Source organism: Taudactylus pleione, unplaced genomic scaffold (assembly GCF_031769625.1).
Source record: "Taudactylus pleione unplaced genomic scaffold, aTauple2 ptg000689l, whole genome shotgun sequence".
NCBI classification, from domain to species: domain Eukaryota; kingdom Metazoa; phylum Chordata; class Amphibia; order Anura; family Myobatrachidae; genus Taudactylus; species Taudactylus pleione.
Window position 1 is genome coordinate 1,885,978 of NW_028285091.1, and position 15,713 is coordinate 1,901,690.

Here is a 15,713-nt window from a genome sequence, read left to right on the forward strand (position 1 = left end):
CACAACATTTGGTGTGAATGTAGCTCTGAGCTAGTCCTTTCCAGCCATAGTGGTCTCATAATTGTAGACCACATGGATTGATAACTGCAAGCATTTAAAGCAAATTAAAATCTCCATTGACTTAAAGTGGACCGAAGGAGCCTAGGAACCCTTTTTTTGACTGGCTGCTTCTCTCCCACCTGATGGTCAAAATGGCCCAAAATTTGGTGTGAATGTAGGTCTGAGCTAGTGATTTCCAGCCATAGTGGTCTCATAATTGTAGACAACAAGGATTGATAACTGCAAGCATTTAAATCAAATTAAAATCTCCATTGACTTAAAGTGGACCGAAGGAGCCTAGGAACCCTTTTTATGACTGGCTGTTTCTCTGCCACCTGATGGTCAAAATGGCCCAAAATTTGGTGTGAATGTAGCTCTGAGCTAGTGCTTTCCAGCCATAGTGGTCCCATAATTGTAGACCACATGGATTGATAACTGCAAGCATTTAAAGAAAATTAAAATCTTCATTGACTTAAAGTGGACCGAAGGAGCCTAGGAACCCTTTTTTTGACTGGCTGTTTCTCTGCAACCTGATGGTCAAAATGGCCCAATATTTGGTGTGAATGTAGCTGTGAACAAGTGCTTTCCAACCACTCTGGTCCCATAATTGTAGACCACATGGATTGATAACTGCAAGCATTTAAAGAAAATTAAAATCTTCATTGACTTAAAGTGGACCGAAGGAGCCTAGGAACCCTTTTTTTGACTGGCTGTTTCTCTGCAACCTGATGGTCAAAATGGCCCAAAATTTGGTGTGAATGTAGCTGTGAACAAGTGCTTTCCAACCACTCTGGTCCCATAATTGTAGACCACATGGATTGATAACTGCAAGCATTTAAAGCAAATAAAAATCTCCATTGACTTAAAGTTGACCGAAGGAGCCTAGGAATCCTTTCTTTGACTGGCTGTTTCTCTGCCACCTGACAGTCAAAATGGCCCAAAATTTGGTGTGAATGTAGCTCTGAACAAGTGGTTTCCAGCCATACTGGTCCCATAATTGTAGACCACATGGATTGATAACTGCAAGCATTTAAAGCAAATAAAAATCTCCATTGACTCAAAGTGGACCAAAGGAGCCTAGGAACCCTTTCTTTGACTGGCTGTTTCTCTGCCACCTGACGGTCAAAATGGCACAACATTTGGTGTGAATGTAGCTCTGAGCTAGTGCTTTCCAGCCATAGTGGTCTCATAATTGTAGACCACATGGATTGATAACTGCAAGCATTTAAAGCAAATTAAAATCTCCATTGACTTAAAGTGGACCGAAGGAGCCTAGGAACCCTTTTTTTGACTGGCTGCTTCTCTCTCACCTGATGGTCAAAATGGCCCAAAATTTGGTGTGAATGTAGCTCTGAGCTAGTGATTTCCAGCCATAGTGGTCTCATAATTGTAGACAACAAGGATTGATAACTGCAAGCATTTAAAGCAAATAAAAATCTCCATTGACTCAAAGTGGACCAAAGGAGCCTAGGAACCCTTTCTTTGACTGGCTGTTTCTCTGCCACCTGACGGTCAAAATGGCACAACATTTGGTGTGAATGTAGCTCTGAGCTAGTGCATTCCAGCCATAGTGGTCTCATAATTGTAGACCACATGGATTGATAACTGCAAGCATTTAAAGCAAATTAAAATCTCCATTGACTAAAAGTGGACCGAAGGAGCCTAGGAACCCTTTTTTTGACTGGCTGCTGCTCTCCCACCTGATGGTCAAAATGGCCCAAAATTTTGTGTGAATGTAGCTCTGAGCTAGTGATTTCCAGCCATAGTGGTCTCATAATTGTAGACAACAAGGATTGATAACTGCAAGCATTTAAAGCAAATTAAAATCTCCATTGACTTAAAGTGGACCGAAGGAGCCTAGGAACCCTTTTTATGACTGGCTGTTTCTCTGCCACCTGATGGTCAAAATTGCCCAAAATTTGGTGTGAATGTAGCTCTGAGCTAGTGCTTTCCAGCCATAGTGGTCTCATAATTGTAGACCACATGGATTGATAACTGCAAGCATTTAAAGCAAATAAAAATCTCCATTGACTCAAAGTGGACAGAAGGAGCCTAGGAACCCTTTCTTTGACTGGCTGTTTCTCTGCCACCTGACGGTCAAAATGGCCCAAAATTTGGTGTGAATGTAGCTCTGAACAAGTGGTTTCCAGCCATACTGGTCCCATAATTGTAGACCACATGGATTGATAACTGCAAGCATTTAAAGCAAATAAAAATCTCCATTGACTCAAAGTGGACCAAAGGAGCCTAGGAACCCTTTCTTTGACTGGCTGTTTCTCTGCCACCTGACGGTCAAAATGGCACAACATTTGGTGTGAATGTAGCTCTGAGCTAGTGCTTTCCAGCCATAGTGGTCTCATAATTGTAGACCACATGGATTGATAACTGCAAGCATTTAAAGCAAATTAAAATCTCCATTAACTTAAAGTGGACCGAAGGAGCCTAGGAACCCTTTTTTTGACTGGCTGCTTCTCTCCCACCTGATGGTCAAAATGGCCCAAAATTTGGTGTGAATGTAGCTCTGAGCTAGTGATTTCCAGCCATAGTGGTCTCATAATTGTAGACAACAAGGATTGATAACTGCAAGCATTTAAAGCAAATAAAAATCTCCATTGACTCAAAGTGGACCAAAGGAGCCTAGGAACCCTTTCTTTGACTGGCTGTTTCTCTGCCACCTGACGGTCAAAATGGCACAACATTTGGTGTGAATGTAGCTCTGAGCTAGTGCTTTCCAGCCATAGTGGTCTCATAATTGTAGACCACATGGATTGATAACTGCAAGCATTTAAAGCAAATTAAAATCTCCATTGACTTAAAGTGGAGCGAAGGAGCCTAGGAACCCTTTTTTTGACTGGCTGCTTCTCTCCCACCTGATGGTCAAAATGGCCCAAAATTTGGTGTGAATGTAGCTCTGAGCTAGTGATTTCCAGCCATAGTGGTCTCATAATTGTAGACCACATGCATTGATAACTGCAAGCATTTAAAGCAAATAAAAATCTCCATTGACTTAAAGTGGACCGAAGGAGCCTAGGAACCCTTTCTTTGACTGGCTGTTTCTCTGCCACCTGACAGTCAAAATGGCCCAAAATTTGGTGTGAATGTAGCTCTGAACAAGTGGTTTCCAGCCATAATGGTCCCATAATTGTAGACCACATGGATTGATAACTGCAAGCATTTAAAGAAAATTAAAATCTTCATTGACTTAAAGTGGACCGAAGGAGCCTAGGAACCCTTTTTTTGACTGGCTGTTTCTCTGCAACCTGATGGTCAAAATGGCCCAAAATTTGGTGTGAATGTAGCTCTGAGCTAGTGCTTTCCAGCCATAGTGGTCTCATAATTGTAGACCACATGGATTGATAACTGCAAGCATTTAAAGCAAATAAAAATCTCCATTGACTCAAAGTGGACAGAAGGAGCCTAGGAACCCTTTCTTTGACTGGCTGTTTCTCTGCCACCTGACGGTCAAAATGGCCCAAAATTTGGTGTGAATGTAGCTCTGAGCTAGTGCTTTCCAGCCATAGTGGTCTCATAATTGTAGACCACATGGATTGATAACTGCAAGCATTTAAAGCAAATTAAAATCTCCATTGACTTAAAGTGGACCGAAGGAGCCTAGGAACCCTTTTTTTGAGTGGCTGTTTCTCTGCCACCTGATGGTCAAAATGGCTCAAAATTTGGTGTGAATGTAGCTCTGAGCTAGTGCTTTCCAGCCATAGTGGTCCCATAATTGTAGACCACATGGATTGATAACTGCAAGCATTTAAAGAAAATTAAAATCTTCATTGTCTTAAAGTGGACCGAAGGAGCCTAGGAACCCTTTTTTTGACTGGCTGTTTCTCTGCAACCTGATGGTCAAAATGGCCCAATATTTGGTGTGAATGTAGCTGTGAACAAGTGCTTTCCAACCACTCTGGTCCCATAATTGTAGACCACATGGATTGATAACTGCAAGCATTTAAAGCAAATAAAAATCTCCATTGATTTAAAGTGGACCGAAGGAGCCTAGGAATCCTTTCTTTGACTGGCTGTTTCTCTGCCACCTGACAGTCAAAATGGCCCAAAATTTGGTGTGAATGTAGCTCTGAACAAGTGGTTTCCAGCCATACTGGTCCCATAATTGTAGACCACATGGATTGATAACTGCAAGCATTTAAAGCAAATAAAAATCTCCATTGACTCAAAGTGGACCAAAGGAGCCTAGGAACCCTTTCTTTGACTGGCTGTTTCTCTGCCACCTGACGGTCAAAATGGCACAACATTTGGTGTGAATGTAGCTCTGAGCTAGTGCTTTCCAGCCATAGTGGTCTCATAATTGTAGACCACATGGATTGATAACTGCAAGCATTTAAAGCAAATTAAAATCTCCATTGACTTAAAGTGGACCGAAGGAGCCTAGGAACCCTTTTTTTGACTGGCTGCTTCTCTCCCACCTGATGGTCAAAATGGCCCAAAATTTGGTGTGAATGTAGCTCTGAGCTAGTGATTTCCAGCCATAGTGGTCTCATAATTGTAGACCACATGCATTGATAACTGCAAGCATTTAAAGCAAATAAAAATCTCCATTGACTTAAAGTGGACCGAAGGAGCCTAGGAACCCTTTCTTTGACTGGCTGTTTCTCTGCCACCTGACAGTCAAAATGGCCCAAAATTTGGTGTGAATGTAGCTCTGAACAAGTGGTTTCCAGCCATAGTGGTCTCATAATTGTAGACAACAAGGATTGATAACTGCAAGCATTTAAATCAAATTAAAATCTCCATTGACTTAAAGTGGACCGAAGGAGCCTAGGAACCCTTTTTATGACTGGCTGTTTCTCTGCCACCTGATGGTCAAAATGGCCCAAAATTTGGTGTGAATGTAGCTCTGAGCTAGTGCTTTCCAGCCATAGTGGTCCCATAATTGTAGACCACATGGATTGATAACTGCAAGCATTTAAAGAAAATTAAAATCTTCATTGACTTAAAGTGGACCGAAGGAGCCTAGGAACCCTTTTTTTGACTGGCTGTTTCTCTGCAACCTGATGGTCAAAATGGCCCAATATTTGGTGTGAATGTAGCTGTGAACAAATGCTTTCCAACCACTCTGGTCCCATAATTGTAGACCACATGGATTGATAACTGCAAGCATTTAAAGAAAATTAAAATCTTCATTGACTTAAAGTGGACCGAAGGAGCCTAGGAACCCTTTTTTTGACTGGCTGTTTCTCTGCAACCTGATGGTCAAAATGGCCCAAAATTTGGTGTGAATGTAGCTGTGAACAAGTGCTTTCCAACCACTCTGGTCCCATAATTGTAGACCACATGGATTGATAACTGCAAGCATTTAAAGCAAATAAAAATCTCCATTGACTTAAAGTTGACCGAAGGAGCCTAGGAATCCTTTCTTTGACTGGCTGTTTCTCTGCCACCTGACAGTCAAAATGGCCCAAAATTTGGTGTGAATGTAGCTCTGAACAAGTGGTTTCCAGCCATACTGGTCCCATAATTGTAGACCACATGGATTGATAACTGCAAGCATTTAAAGCAAATAAAAATCTCCATTGACTCAAAGTGGACCAAAGGAGCCTAGGAACCCTTTCTTTGACTGGCTGTTTCTCTGCCACCTGACGGTCAAAATGGCACAACATTTGGTGTGAATGTAGCTCTGAGCTAGTGCTTTCCAGCCATAGTGGTCTCATAATTGTAGACCACATGGATTGATAACTGCAAGCATTTAAAGCAAATTAAAATCTCCATTGACTTAAAGTGGACCGAAGGAGCCTAGGAACCCTTTTTTTGACTGGCTGCTTCTCTCTCACCTGATGGTCAAAATGGCCCAAAATTTGGTGTGAATGTAGCTCTGAGCTAGTGATTTCCAGCCATAGTGGTCTCATAATTGTAGACAACAAGGATTGATAACTGCAAGCATTTAAAGCAAATAAAAATCTCCATTGACTCAAAGTGGACCAAAGGAGCCTAGGAACCCTTTCTTTGACTGGCTGTTTCTCTGCCACCTGACGGTCAAAATGGCACAACATTTGGTGTGAATGTAGCTCTGAGCTAGTGCATTCCAGCCATAGTGGTCTCATAATTGTAGACCACATGGATTGATAACTGCAAGCATTTAAAGCAAATTAAAATCTCCATTGACTAAAAGTGGACCGAAGGAGCCTAGGAACCCTTTTTTTGACTGGCTGCTGCTCTCCCACCTGATGGTCAAAATGGCCCAAAATTTTGTGTGAATGTAGCTCTGAGCTAGTGATTTCCAGCCATAGTGGTCTCATAATTGTAGACAACAAGGATTGATAACTGCAAGCATTTAAAGCAAATTAAAATCTCCATTGACTTAAAGTGGACCGAAGGAGCCTAGGAACCCTTTTTATGACTGGCTGTTTCTCTGCCACCTGATGGTCAAAATTGCCCAAAATTTGGTGTGAATGTAGCTCTGAGCTAGTGCTTTCCAGCCATAGTGGTCTCATAATTGTAGACCACATGGATTGATAACTGCAAGCATTTAAAGCAAATAAAAATCTCCATTGACTCAAAGTGGACAGAAGGAGCCTAGGAACCCTTTCTTTGACTGGCTGTTTCTCTGCCACCTGACGGTCAAAATGGCCCAAAATTTGGTGTGAATGTAGCTCTGAACAAGTGGTTTCCAGCCATACTGGTCCCATAATTGTAGACCACATGGATTGATAACTGCAAGCATTTAAAGCAAATAAAAATCTCCATTGACTCAAAGTGGACCAAAGGAGCCTAGGAACCCTTTCTTTGACTGGCTGTTTCTCTGCCACCTGACGGTCAAAATGGCACAACATTTGGTGTGAATGTAGCTCTGAGCTAGTGCTTTCCAGCCATAGTGGTCTCATAATTGTAGACCACATGGATTGATAACTGCAAGCATTTAAAGCAAATTAAAATCTCCATTAACTTAAAGTGGACCGAAGGAGCCTAGGAACCCTTTTTTTGACTGGCTGCTTCTCTCCCACCTGATGGTCAAAATGGCCCAAAATTTGGTGTGAATGTAGCTCTGAGCTAGTGATTTCCAGCCATAGTGGTCTCATAATTGTAGACAACAAGGATTGATAACTGCAAGCATTTAAAGCAAATAAAAATCTCCATTGACTCAAAGTGGACCAAAGGAGCCTAGGAACCCTTTCTTTGACTGGCTGTTTCTCTGCCACCTGACGGTCAAAATGGCACAACATTTGGTGTGAATGTAGCTCTGAGCTAGTGCTTTCCAGCCATAGTGGTCTCATAATTGTAGACCACATGGATTGATAACTGCAAGCATTTAAAGCAAATTAAAATCTCCATTGACTTAAAGTGGAGCGAAGGAGCCTAGGAACCCTTTTTTTGACTGGCTGCTTCTCTCCCACCTGATGGTCAAAATGGCCCAAAATTTGGTGTGAATGTAGCTCTGAGCTAGTGATTTCCAGCCATAGTGGTCTCATAATTGTAGACCACATGCATTGATAACTGCAAGCATTTAAAGCAAATAAAAATCTCCATTGACTTAAAGTGGACCGAAGGAGCCTAGGAACCCTTTCTTTGACTGGCTGTTTCTCTGCCACCTGACAGTCAAAATGGCCCAAAATTTGGTGTGAATGTAGCTCTGAACAAGTGGTTTCCAGCCATACTGGTCCCATAATTGTAGACCACATGGATTGATAACTGCAAGCATTTAAAGAAAATTAAAATCTTCATTGACTTAAAGTGGACCGAAGGAGCCTAGGAACCCTTTTTTTGACTGGCTGTTTCTATGCAACCTGATGGTCAAAATGGCCCAAAATTTGGTGTGAATGTAGCTCTGAGCTAGTGCTTTCCAGCCATAGTGGTCTCATAATTGTAGACCACATGGATTGATAACTGCAAGCATTTAAAGCAAATAAAAATCTCCATTGACTCAAAGTGGACAGAAGGAGCCTAGGAACCCTTTCTTTGACTGGCTGTTTCTCTGCCACCTGACGGTCAAAATGGCCCAAAATTTGGTGTGAATGTAGCTCTGAGCTAGTGCTTTCCAGCCATAGTGGTCTCATAATTGTAGACCACATGGATTGATAACTGCAAGCATTTAAAGCAAATTAAAATCTCCATTGACTTAAAGTGGACCGAAGGAGCCTAGGAACCCTTTTTTTGAGTGGCTGTTTCTCTGCCACCTGATGGTCAAAATGGCTCAAAATTTGGTGTGAATGTAGCTCTGAGCTAGTGCTTTCCAGCCATAGTGGTCCCATAATTGTAGACCACATGGATTGATAACTGCAAGCATTTAAAGAAAATTAAAATCTTCATTGTCTTAAAGTGGACCGAAGGAGCCTAGGAACCCTTTTTTTGACTGGCTGTTTCTCTGCAACCTGATGGTCAAAATGGCCCAATATTTGGTGTGAATGTAGCTGTGAACAAGTGCTTTCCAACCACTCTGGTCCCATAATTGTAGACCACATGGATTGATAACTGCAAGCATTTAAAGCAAATAAAAATCTCCATTGATTTAAAGTGGACCGAAGGAGCCTAGGAATCCTTTCTTTGACTGGCTGTTTCTCTGCCACCTGACAGTCAAAATGGCCCAAAATTTGGTGTGAATGTAGCTCTGAACAAGTGGTTTCCAGCCATACTGGTCCCATAATTGTAGACCACATGGATTGATAACTGCAAGCATTTAAAGCAAATAAAAATCTCCATTGACTCAAAGTGGACCAAAGGAGCCTAGGAACCCTTTCTTTGACTGGCTGTTTCTCTGCCACCTGACGGTCAAAATGGCACAACATTTGGTGTGAATGTAGCTCTGAGCTAGTGCTTTCCAGCCATAGTGGTCTCATAATTGTAGACCACATGGATTGATAACTGCAAGCATTTAAAGCAAATTAAAATCTCCATTGACTTAAAGTGGACCGAAGGAGCCTAGGAACCCTTTTTTTGACTGGCTGCTTCTCTCCCACCTGATGGTCAAAATGGCCCAAAATTTGGTGTGAATGTAGCTCTGAGCTAGTGATTTCCAGCCATAGTGGTCTCATAATTGTAGACCACATGCATTGATAACTGCAAGCATTTAAAGCAAATAAAAATCTCCATTGACTTAAAGTGGACCGAAGGAGCCTAGGAACCCTTTCTTTGACTGGCTGTTTCTCTGCCACCTGACAGTCAAAATGGCCCAAAATTTGGTGGGAATGTAGCTCTGAACAAGTGGTTTCCAGCCATACTGGTCCCATAATTGTAGACCACATGGATTGATAACTGCAAGCATTTAAAGAAAATTAAAATCTTCATTGACTTAAAGTGGACCGAAGGAGCCTAGGAACCCTTTTTTTGACTGGCTGTTTCTCTGCAACCTGATGGTCAAAATGGCCCAAAATTTGGTGTGAAGGTAGCTCTGAGCTAGTGCTTTCCAGCCATAGTGGTCTCATAATTGTAGACCACATGGATTGATAACTGCAAGCATTTAAAGCAAATAAAAATCTCCATTGACTCAAAGTGGACAGAAGGAGCCTAGGAACCCTTTCTTTGACTGGCTGTTTCTCTGCCACCTGACGGTCAAAATGGCCCAAAATTTGGTGTGAATGTAGCTCTGAGCTAGTGCTTTCCAGCCATAGTGGTCTCATAATTGTAGACCACATGGATTGATAACTGCAAGCATTTAAAGCAAATTAAAATCTCCATTGACTTAAAGTGGACCGAAGGAGCCTAGGAACCCTTTTTATGACTGGCTGTTTCTCTGCCACCTGATGGTCAAAATTGCCCAAAATTTGGTGTGAATGTAGCTCTGAGCTAGTGCTTTCTAGCCATAGTGGTCTCATAATTGTAGACCACATGGATTGATAACTGCAAGCATTTAAAGCAAATAAAAATCTCCATTGACTCAAAGTGGACCAAAGGAGCCTAGGAACCCTTTCTTTGACTGGCTGTTTCTCTGCCACCTGACGGTCAAAATGGCACAACATTTGGTGTGAATGTAGCTCTGAGCTAGTGCTTTCCAGCCATAGTGGTCTCATAATTGTAGACAACAAGGATTGATAACTGCAAGCATTTAAAGCAAATAAAAATCTCCATTGACTCAAAGTGGACCAAAGGAGCCTAGGAACCCTTTCTTTGACTGGCTGTTTCTCTGCCACCTGACGGTCAAAATGGCACAACATTTGGTGTGAATGTAGCTCTGAGCTAGTGCTTTCCAGCCATAGTGGTCTCATAATTGTAGACCACATGGATTGATAACTGCAAGCATTTAAAGCAAATTAAAATCTCCATTGACTTAAAGTGGACCGAAGGAGCCTAGGAACCCTTTTTTTGACTGGCTGCTTCTCTCCCACCTGATGGTCAAAATGGCCCAAAATTTGGTGTGAATGTAGCTCTGAGCTAGTGATTTCCAGCCATAGTGGTCTCATAATTGTAGACCACATGCATTGATAACTGCAAGCATTTAGAGCAAATAAAAATCTCCATTGACTTAAAGTGGACCGAAGGAGCCTAGGAACCCTTTCTTTGACTGGCTGTTTCTCTGCCACCTGACAGTCAAAATGGCCCAAAATTTGGTGTGAATGTAGCTATGAACAAGTGGTTTCCAGCCATACTGGTCCCATAATTGTAGACCACATGGATTGATAACTGCAAGCATTTAAAGAAAATTAAAATCTTCATTGACTTAAAGTGGACCGAAGGAGCCTAGGAACCCTTTTTTTGACTTGCTGTTTCTCTGCAACCTGATGGTCAAAATGGCCCAAAATTTGGTGTGAATGTAGCTCTGAGCTAGTGCTTTCCAGCCATAGTGGTCTCATAATTGTAGACCACATGGATTGATAACTGCAAGCATTTAAAGCAAATAAAAATCTCCATTGACTCAAAGTGGACAGAAGGAGCCTAGGAACCCTTTCTTTGACTGGCTGTTTCTCTGCCACCTGACGGTCAAAATGGCCCAAAATTTGGTGTGAATGTAGCTCTGAACAAGTGGTTTCCAGCCATACTGGTCCCATAATTGTAGACCACATGGATTGATAACTGCAAGCATTTAAAGCAAATAAAAATCTCCATTGACTCAAAGTGGACCAAAGGAGCCTAGGAACCCTTTCTTTGACTGGCTGTTTCTCTGCCACCTGACGGTCAAAATGGCACAACATTTGGTGTGAATGTAGCTCTGAGCTAGTGCTTTCCAGCCATAGTGGTCTCATAATTGTAGACCACATGGATTGATAACTGCAAGCATTTAAAGCAAATTAAAATCTCCATTGACTTAAAGTGGACCGAAGGAGCCTAGGAACCCTTTTTTTGACTGGCTGCTTCTCTCCCACCTGATGGTCAAAATGGCCCAAAATTTGGTGTGAATGTAGCTCTGAGCTAGTGATTTCCAGCCATAGTGGTCTCATAATTGTAGACAACAAGGATTGATAACTGCAAGCATTTAAAGCAAATAAAAATCTCCATTGACTCAAAGTGGACCAAAGGAGCCTAGGAACCCTTTCTTTGACTGGCTGTTTCTCTGCCACCTGACGGTCAAAATGGCACAACATTTGGTGTGAATGTAGCTCTGAGCTAGTGCTTTCCAGCCATAGTGGTCTCATAATTGTAGACCACATGGATTGATAACTGCAAGCATTTAAAGCAAATTAAAATCTCCATTGACTTAAAGTGGACCGAAGGAGCCTAGGAACCCTTTTTTTGACTGGCTGCTTCTCTCCCACCTGATGGTCAAAATGGCCCAAAATTTGGTGTGAATGTAGCTCTGAGCTAGTGATTTCCAGCCATAGTGGTCTCATAATTGTAGACCACATGCATTGATAACTGCAAGCATTTAGAGCAAATAAAAATCTCCATTGACTTAAAGTGGACCGAAGGAGCCTAGGAACCCTTTCTTTGACTGGCTGTTTCTCTGCCACCTGACAGTCAAAATGGCCCAAAATTTGGTGTGAATGTAGCTATGAACAAGTGGTTTCCAGCCATACTGGTCCCATAATTGTAGACCACATGGATTGATAACTGCAAGCATTTAAAGAAAATTAAAATCTTCATTGACTTAAAGTGGACCGAAGGAGCCTAGGAACCCTTTTTTTGACTGGCTGTTTCTCTGCAACCTGATGGTCAAAATGGCCCAAAATTTGGTGTGAATGTAGCTCTGAGCTAGTGCTTTCCAGCCATAGTGGTCTCATAATTGTAGACCACATGGATTGATAACTGCAAGCATTTAAAGCAAATAAAAATCTCCATTGACTCAAAGTGGACAGAAGGAGCCTAGGAACCCTTTCTTTGACTGGCTGTTTCTCTGCCACCTGACGGTCAAAATGGCCCAAAATTTGGTGTGAATGTAGCTCTGAACAAGTGGTTTCCAGCCATACTGGTCCCATAATTGTAGACCACATGGATTGATAACTGCAAGCATTTAAAGCAAATAAAAATCTCCATTGACTCAAAGTGGACCAAAGGAGCCTAGGAACCCTTTCTTTGACTGGCTGTTTCTCTGCCACCTGACGGTCAAAATGGCACAACATTTGGTGTGAATGTAGCTCTGAGCTAGTGCTTTCCAGCCATAGTGGTCTCATAATTGTAGACCACATGGATTGATAACTGCAAGCATTTAAAGCAAATTAAAATCTCCATTGACTTAAAGTGGACCGAAGGAGCCTAGGAACCCTTTTTTTGACTGGCTGCTTCTCTCCCACCTGATGGTCAAAATGGCCCAAAATTTGGTGTGAATGTAGCTCTGAGCTAGTGATTTCCAGCCATAGTGGTCTCATAATTGTAGACAACAAGGATTGATAACTGCAAGCATTTAAAGCAAATAAAAATCTCCATTGACTCAAAGTGGACCAAAGGAGCCTAGGAACCCTTTCTTTGACTGGCTGTTTCTCTGCCACCTGACGGTCAAAATGGCACAACATTTGGTGTGAATGTAGCTCTGAGCTAGTGCTTTCCAGCCATAGTGGTCTCATAATTGTAGACCACATGGATTGATAACTGCAAGCATTTAAAGCAAATTAAAATCTCCATTGACTTAAAGTGGACCGAAGGAGCCTAGGAACCCTTTTTTTGACTGGCTGCTTCTCTCCCACCTGATGGTCAAAATGGCCCAAAATTTGGTGTGAATGTAGCTCTGAGCTAGTGATTTCCAGCCATAGTGGTCTCATAATTGTAGACCACATGCATTGATAACTGCAAGCATTTAGAGCAAATAAAAATCTCCATTGACTTAAAGTGGACCGAAGGAGCGTAGGAACCCTTTCTTTGACTGGCTGTTTCTCTGCCACCTGACAGTCAAAATGGCCCAAAATTTGGTGTGAATGTAGCTATGAACAAGTGGTTTCCAGCCATACTGGTCCCATAATTGTAGACCACATGGATTGATAACTGCAAGCATTTAAAGAAAATTAAAATCTTCATTGACTTAAAGTGGACCGAAGGAGCCTAGGAACCCTTTTTTTGACTGGCTGTTTCTCTGCAACCTGATGGTCAAAATGGCCCAAAATTTGGTGTGAATGTAGCTCTGAGCTAGTGCTTTCCAGCCATAGTGGTCTCATAATTGTAGACCACATGGATTGATAACTGCAAGCATTTAAAGCAAATAAAAATCTTCATTGACTTAAAGTGGACCGAAGGAGCCTAGGAACCCTTTTTTTGACTGGCTGTTTCTCTGCAACCTGATGGTCAAAATGGCCCAAAATTTGGTGTGAATGTAGCTCTGAGCTAGTGCTTTCCAGCCATAGTGGTCTCATAATTGTAGACCACATGGATTGATAACTGCAAGCATTTAAAGCAAATAAAAATCTCCATTGACTCAAAGTGGACAGAAGGAGCCTAGGAACCCTTTCTTTGACTGGCTGTTTCTCTGCCACCTGACAGTCAAAATGGCCCAAAATTTGGTGTGAATGTAGCTCTGAGCTAGTGCTTTCCAGCCATAGTGGTCCCATAATTGTAGACCACATGGATTGATAACTGCAAGCATTTAAAGAAAATTAAAATCTTCATTGTCTTAAAGTGGACCGAAGGAGCCTAGGAACCCTTTTTTTGACTGGCTGTTTCTCTGCAACCTGATGGTCAAAATGGCCCAAAATTTGGTGTGAATGTAGCTGTGAACAAGTGCTTTCCAACCACTCTGGTCCCATAATTGTAGACCACATGGATTGATAACTGCAAGCATTTAAAGCAAATAAAAATCTCCATTGACTTAAAGTGGACCGAAGGAGCCTAGGAATCCTTTCTTTGACTGGCTGTTTCTCTGCCACCTGACAGTCAAAATGGCCCAAAATTTGGTGTGAATGTAGCTCTGAACAAGTGGTTTCCAGCCATACTGGTCCCATAATTGTAGACCACATGGATTGATAACTGCAAGCATTTAAAGCAAATAAAAATCTCCATTGACTCAAAGTGGACCAAAGGAGCCTAGGAACCCTTTCTTTGACTGGCTGTTTCTCTGCCACCTGACGGTCAAAATGGCACAACATTTGGTGTGAATGTAGCTCTGAGCTAGTGCTTTCCAGCCATAGTGGTCTCATAATTGTAGACCACATGGATTGATAACTGCAAGCATTTAAAGCAAATTAAAATCTCCATTGACTTAAAGTGGACCGAAGGAGCCTAGGAACCCTTTTTTTGAGTGGCTGTTTCTCTGCCACCTGATGGTCAAAATGGCACAAAATTTGGTGTGAATGTAGCTCTGAGCTAGTGCTTTCCAGCCATAGTGGTCTCATAATTGTAGACCACATGGATTGATAACTGCAAGCATTTAAAGAAAATTAAAATCTTCATTGTCTTAAAGTGGACCGAAGGAGCCTAGGAACCCTTTTTTTGACTGGCTGTTTCTCTGCAACCTGATGGTCAAAATGGCCCAAAATTTGGTGTGAATGTAGCTGTGAACAAGTGCTTTCCAACCACTCTGGTCCCATAATTGTAGACCACATGGATTGATAACTGCAAGCATTTAAAGCAAATAAAAATCTCCATTGACTTAAAGTGGACCGAAGGAGCCTAGGAATCCTTTCTTTGACTGGCTGTTTCTCTGCCACCTGACAGTCAAAATGGCCCAAAATTTGGTGTGAATGTAGCTCTGAACAAGTGGTTTCCAGCCATACTGGTCCCATAATTGTAGACCACATGGATTGATAACTGCAAGCATTTAAAGCAAATAAAAATCTCCATTGACTCAAAGTGGACCAAAGGAGCCTAGGAACCCTTTCTTTGACTGGCTGTTTCTCTGCCACCTGACGGTCAAAATGGCACAACATTTGGTGTGAATGTAGCTCTGAGCTAGTGCTTTCCAGCCATAGTGGTCTCATAATTGTAGACCACATGGATTGATAACTGCAAGCATTTAAAGCAAATTAAAATCTCCATTGACTTAAAGTGGACCGAAGGAGCCTAGGAACCCTTTTTTTGAGTGGCTGTTTCTCTGCCACCTGATGGTCAAAATGGCTCAAAATTTGGTGTGAATGTAGCTCTGAGCTAGTGCATTCCAGCCATAGTGGTCCTATAATTGTAGACCACATGGATTGATAACTGCAAGCATTTAAAGAAAATTAAAATCTTCATTGACTTAAAGTGGACCGAAGGAGCCTAGGAACCCTTTTTTTGACTGGCTGTTTCTCTGCAACCTGATTGTCAAAATGGCCCAAAATTTGGTGTGAATGTAGATCTGAGCTAGTGCTTTCCAGCCATAGTGGTCTCATAATTGTAGAGCACATGGATTGATAACTGCAAGCATTTAAAGCAAATAAAAATCT